We start from the raw sequence: 6,777 nt of genomic DNA on the forward strand, positions 1-6,777 counted from the left end.
GCACTTTTAATATGACACTAACATCTCCTAGTAACTGGCTTCTAATGAATAGAATATGATAACGATGATGGGATGTCACTTTTGTAAGTAGGTTACAAAAGTCTGTGACATCCTCTCTTTCTCTCTCTCTCTCTCAACCCTCACTTTGATAAATCTGGATGTCAGGTTGTAAGCTGCCCTACAGAGTGGGCCGTGTAGCAAAAAAAACTGTTGTTTGGGCAATAGCCAGTGAGGAACTGAGGCCCTCGGTCCAATGGCCCGTGAGAATCCAAATCCTGCCAACAACCATGTGTGCAAACTTGGAAGTGGACCTACTGAGGCCTGCCAACAGCCGTGTGAGTGAGCCGGGAAGCAAATCCACCCCCAGTGGAGCCCTGAGATGACTGCAGCCCCGGATGACACCCTGATACTGCCTGTGACAGACCCTAAGCCGAGGACCCACAGAGACTGTGAGATCAGAAGTGTGTGTTGTTTTAAGCCACTGAGCTTTGTGGTGCTTTGTTATGCACCAATAGATAACTAATACAAAAAGGTATGACGGATAATCTGGTCAATACTTGTGTACTGCCCGTGCAGCTTAAGGAAAAAAATCACAAAGACACGTAAAGCCCCTTGGATTCCACCCTCATAACATTCCCCTCCTTGGCCCCAAGATGGAACCACTCTCTGGATTGCAAGTCTTTACAACACACACACACACACACACACACACACACACACACACACACGGATTTCCCTTAAGAATGAAGAGTACTGTATATATTTACTATATATAAATAGTATCAATTTCATGTATCCTTCTGCAACTAGATATTTTACTGAACAGTATGTTTTTATATAAACCCATGCAGATTTCTGTCAGTCATCTTTCACTCCTTTATTTTTATACAGTCCATTGTTTGGTTACACCACGATTTATCCCTCCTCCTACCAGTGATATGGTCTATCATACGATCCAACCTAATAAATGATTATGCTACTGATGGTAATCATTATCTAAACTTATCCCTGGCCAGGGCACTGGAATCAGATAGCCCAGGTGCGGGGCCCAACTCCTACCTTCCTACCTGTGCGGCTTTGGGGAAATTATTTAACTTCTCTCCATGTTCTTCATTTATAAAATGGAGATAATAGCAGTAATCACTTCATAGAGCTAAGTCGAATTTCCTGTGATGAGGAACATACAGCTGGATGCATGGTGAGTACCCAATAAGCATCAGCTGTTGCTGTGGTTGCTTCTTTAATCATCTTTGTGATGGGCTTAAACCTGACATTGACCCTTTCCCACACAGAGGCTCTAGAGAGGGAGCGTTTACGGTGTGGTCACTTGCGTGGCCTCCGTGGCCTTCACTTTGTATGGGGGCTTCTTGCTCCAACCACCCCTCATTGCCTTCCTCAGGCCCCTGATTCTTCAGGCTTTGGCCAGAATCCCAAGAGAAAATCTTCTCTTGCCCCGGATAAGACTTCTAAGTCAGACTGCTACAGATCAGAGAGAACAAGCTTGAAATTCTAGGAACAATCTTTTCTGAAGTCCAGATGTTTCTGTCACTCCCAGTCCCAAAGTAGGAAGTATTTCAAAAGAAAGAAAAAATTGAAAATAAAATCCAGACTTGATTGGCCTCCATAGGCTAACTCCAAACCCCTTTAAATGCAGTCTGGGATTGAAGGCCAGGTTCAACAGAATGTGTATTTTATCCAAACCCGTCTGCTCTTCTCTCTTGCCAGCAACACATTTTTTAAAATCTAATCTCTGTTTTCTTTACATGAATCTAGATCAAATGTGATTTCTCCCCTGCATGTGAAAATAAATTATTTCAAATGTAATTTTCTCCTCTGGTTTGTTCCTGCTCCTCCCGAGACCTTGGAAGGGTGTAACTCCAGATGCAAGCCGCCTGCTACTGTAGTGCCAGCAGGAACTCCCTGGGGGTGGGTGGAGGAGGGAGTATAGGGACAGCCAGGCTAATCCCTTCACACCCAGGATTCCTGCTTCACACTCCGTGATGGGAGATGGTATCTCAACTCCCCCCATAAACAAGGATTGGGGGAGTGGAAATTAAGAGCTAGGCTCAAAAGGAAACATAGAGATCACATTGAGTTCCTTCTTCTTATCCTGACATACTCAGTCTGTGCTGAGGGTGACAGTACTTGACACCTCTTTTGGACCACTGCTACTCAAAGTGTGGTCCCCGGACCAGCAGCATCAGCATTTCCTGGGAGCTTGTGAGAAATGCCAATTCTTGCCCCCTATAAACCTACTGAATCTGAATCTCCGAGGGTGGGGCATAGCAGTCTGGGCACTGCCAAGCTTTCCAGGCGATTCTATGCACGCTCCAGTGTGAGAATCCCTGCTTTAGGCAGGCAGCCACACGCAGCAGAGACCCATGGCCTCAAATCATCACTGCAGTCTAGTGAGGGGACAGATGAACTACCAAATGTGAAACAAATCCAAACCAAGGTTTGGAAAAAAAAAAAAGAATCCACTGCCAGACTCCTCCCACTTCCAGAACAGCCCTCAGGCAGCCCCCCAGCGTCAACACAATGCACTCCCTGAGAGGAAGAGTCCTCTGACTGGAGGATTAACGGTCACTGCAGTTGTAAACAGGTCCACCGTCCCTCAGAAAAGAACTGATCCTTACAGTACTGCAAACAGAAACATGGGTCTTCCAGTCGGGCTGCAAACTCTTGGAGACAAAGACAATGAAGAATCATTTGGTCTGGACAACAGACAACCGCGTGTCTCACCATATACGGGTCAGTGAGCAATGGCTCCTACTAGAATGGTCCTGTTGGGCCAACCACGCCGTAGTTCCTTGTTTTGCACAACGTGCTTTTGTTTAAACGCACAGACCTCCAGCTGTTGAAGGAGCTGCCTCAAACTTGGCTGGCTCGGAGAGCTTCCACTGTCTGGGGTGAGGCTGGACGGGCTCTGCCCTTATTTGCCTGTTGTTGGCAAATGGGGCCTAACATGTCATTTTTCCATTCGACTTGTCATCCCTGCCCATCCTCATGACCTATGTCCATCTCCAGCTCTGGCCTGTGTATGGGAATATGGAACGTTTAAAAGGTCTCTGCATATTGTTCTGAGGAAACTCAATAACGGAAGCTGGGAATGATACCCCACAGCTGTCCTTATGGACGGCCAGAAGGGTCTGAAGCAGCCCAGCAAATTCTATAGAAAGGCTCCTGGGATGATCGTTTCCCTGGACCCCAAACATCTCTCATACAATAGCACAGCAGTTAAGAAGGAGACAAGTACGGACACACTGGGCTGCAGAAAGCTGACTTAAGGCCCCAGAGAAAGGCATTGTCTCTCCTTAGATATGTGCGAGAGTTTCCCAAAACTCCATGAGTGACTAGACTCACAACCCGAATGGCCAAACTAAAGGACCAAATCGAAGTTCTCCAGGAAGTTGCCCCAGTTGCTCTAGAATCTCTTGCTCACCCTCCCGGGTATCATGCACAAGTTCTAGTGTTGCACTGGTACTTGCCAAGTGGCTCCCAGACACGCAGGCTTTGGCAGCCAGGCTCCCTCTTCTCTTTCCTACTCTGGTAGGCCCTCAGCAAATACTTGTTAATGGAGCGTGAGGCCTGAGAAATCAGCCATCTCCCAGCCCGCCCAATCAGGGATTTCCGGGTAGCCACATGGCCTACCCAGGGTATTCAGAAGGAAAAAAGGGGCTGGGAGGAAGAAAGGGAAAGTCTGGGAAGAGGTTCAAGCTTAGGAGAAGTTTGTTGTCCTGTGTGTGTGTGTCTGTGTGTGTTTATTTGTTTTGTTTTGTTTTCTTTTAACTAATAAATCAGATCACTCCAGCTCATTCCTGTTGCTTTTTGCTGGCAGGGCTAAAAGATAACTCTGAGTCACCAATGCTACTCATGACAAGCACTTCCTGTGTGGGATTTGGGCATTTCTCTTCTATTTTCTTGGCAGAAGGAAGAAAGGAACATGAAGGGGTAGAAGAAAGAAGTGAGGAAAGAGTTAATCTGCTTTGTTACCAGGGTCTTAATCCAAAGCCCATCATGCTGGCTGCTGATGTATTATTAAGTCCAATAATGATACCTCAGAACCACCTGGATTGAAAACCCACAGGGCTTTTAACCATCTCCTTGCCAGTTCCCCACACCCCCCACTGGGAGGGCAGGGCCTTGCCACGTTCTCAACTCTGGTGAGTCGGGCTCAGGTCTTGCTCAGTCCCACACCCCAAAGGAAAGACCTTCTATTTACCTTTCCTCACTCCTCAAAGAAAGTTCTCTTAGACTTCCTGCCTTTTGGTTATAGGCTCTGCCTTAGTTTTTTGGGGGAGAGTGTAGGACCCCACAGACAAGAGCTGACAGGCTGGTCTGCCCTAGGACTGGGGAGTTTCCCAGGATGTGGGACTGTCAGCGCTACCACAGGGACAGTCCTGGGCAAACTGGGATGAGTTGGTCATCCGAGAGCTGAAAGCTGTGAGAACCTTGATGGAAGTGAGAGAGGAAGTCCCATGTTCTGGGTCTATGTTCTAGAAACAGTGCTTCTCCAACACCAGTGTGCACACAGATCACCTGGGGATTGCGCTAAAATGCAGATTCTAATCCAGTACGTCTGGGCTGGGGCCAGAGATTCAGCATTTTTAACTAGCTCCCAGATGGTGCTGTTGCTTTAAGCACAAAGGATCTAGAATCACTCTCTATTTCAGGGAAGGCACAAACTGTTTCAGTGCATCACTCTGTCTTCTGATTCCTCTTCTATGTTTCATCCCAGGAGGACAAATACACCCTATTGGCTTGGCATGGTCAAAAAAGAACACAACACTCTGGCCACAGGGTCTGCGAAAAATGCTCCTGGCTAGGAAGTTACAAATATTGGTGTGGCACGCAGCATTGCCTCAGAGTTCCCTCCCCACCCCCTCTCCCTTGTTGCCTTCCATTTTAAAGCCTTGAATTTAAATTTTTAAAGGTCCAAGATGGAGGTCTGGGAAAGTTTAGCTGTCTTGATCCAAAAGAAACAGATGTGACTGATGCCACCCTCCCCAACTCCTTTTTCCCTGGAACACAGATGTGATGCTTTGAGCTGTAGCAGCCATATTGCAACCATGAGGAAAGCCCAAGAGAACTTCTGCTGAACCAATCCCTGCAGCCATATACCTCCAGACCTTTTACTATGTAGGAAAACTAAAACCTTATTTTAATTCCCCCCTCCCCCCGCCAAGAGTTCAGGTTTTCTATTCCTTGCAGTAGAATGCATTCCCAACTAAATACAACTGGTCTCCCTAAGCCAAATACTATCCCCAGCAGGCAGATTGTGCACTTCAGGAGGCACCATTCACGATGCCTGTGGACTTGTGCAGTGCAAAACCTGCATTACCATGCAAGGTAGCCATAGAGGTAGTGCAGGGTATGGTTTTTGGAGCCAGACCTTGGTAAAACCTAGCTCCATTACTTACTTTTCAAATTGGTCCTGGACCACCAGTTAGGTAACCTCTCAGAGCCTCAGTTTCCTCTGTTTAGAGAGGAATAATAATGCCTCCTTGGGAGGATTCTTGTAAAGACTAAAGATATGTGTGAAACACCTGGCACATAGCAGATATTCTATAAATAGTATTATCTAAATACTCATACTATAAAGGAAAATGTCATATGATCTGTGCTGGCAGCTGCGTGGAGCACCCTGCATTGAATGACTGCAGTGATTACGAGGGTCTCTTCCTCCCACAGCTGCAGCAGGTCAGGCCCAGCCTCCCGCAGGGAACATCTGTGGAGGGGTGCAGGCAGGCAAGGGAGGGCACAGGGAAGAGACGGGCACATCAGGGAGGCACACTGAGAGGCCACCCACTCCATTCGATGGCCTGCACTTGTGCATCTGCTGTGTGCTGGCATTTATGGGACCAGCAGTTTCATCAGCGGAGCCCCCTGAAATCCACCATGGTGGAACTGTAAATTCAGGCATTACCAAGGAGTTCTAACAGATGCCATGGAAACAGGTTATTCTCTTTGTTCCCAGTGGTATGTCCATGGGAGGAAGAGCTGAGGGGGCAGCTCTGTCATTTCTGGGTGAGACAGCCACCATTAAGACTGCTAGGGAGGGTGCAGTCTCCAGAGACAAGCCATCCAGCTCACTCCAGTTTTCAAGGCTGAGGAAGAGTTCGGCTTCTGCAGCTCAGGTGAAGCAGCAGGATTTGAGAAACAATTTGGGCATCACAAAGCTAGCCAGTTGTGCGTGCGTGTGCGTGTGTGCGTGTCTGTGTGTGTGTGTGCGTGCATGTGTGTATGTGCGTGCGTGTGCGCGTGTGTGTGCGTGCGCGTGTGTGTGCGTGCGTGTGTGCGTGCATGCATGTGTGCGTGCGTGCGTGTGTGTGTGTGCGTGCGTGTGCACGTGCGCGCGTGCGTGCGCGCGTGTGTGCGTTCGTGTGCGTGTGTGTGCGTGTGTGTGCGCGTGCGTGCATGCACATGCAAGATGGTGAGAGCCAGAGAAAATAGTTATGTCTTTAGATGCTTGGACTATCAAGAAATCAGCACCTTACCTGTTTCTTGACATTTATTTTTACCCTCTTAAGAGAAATCATAGCCTTATGGTTAGGAGTCCAAATGCCCTGCATTTGAACTGGAGTTCCCCATTAGGAATAATGAAATCAATCTTTATTCCAAATCCTTCGTGTTCTCTAAAAGATACCCCCTTCCTGACCCGAGGGGCCTGTTCAAGTCCCCTCCTCCAGACCAAAGATGTGGACCGTTTCAAACACACTTGTTCCTTTGCCAGGGTTAAGAAATTGCAAATTCTCTCCCCATCCCTCTTCCCCCCCC

The sequence above is a fragment of the Galeopterus variegatus genome, unplaced genomic scaffold (genome assembly GCF_000696425.1).
Source record: "Galeopterus variegatus unplaced genomic scaffold, G_variegatus-3.0.2 Scaffold1001, whole genome shotgun sequence".
Taxonomy (NCBI): domain Eukaryota; kingdom Metazoa; phylum Chordata; class Mammalia; order Dermoptera; family Cynocephalidae; genus Galeopterus; species Galeopterus variegatus.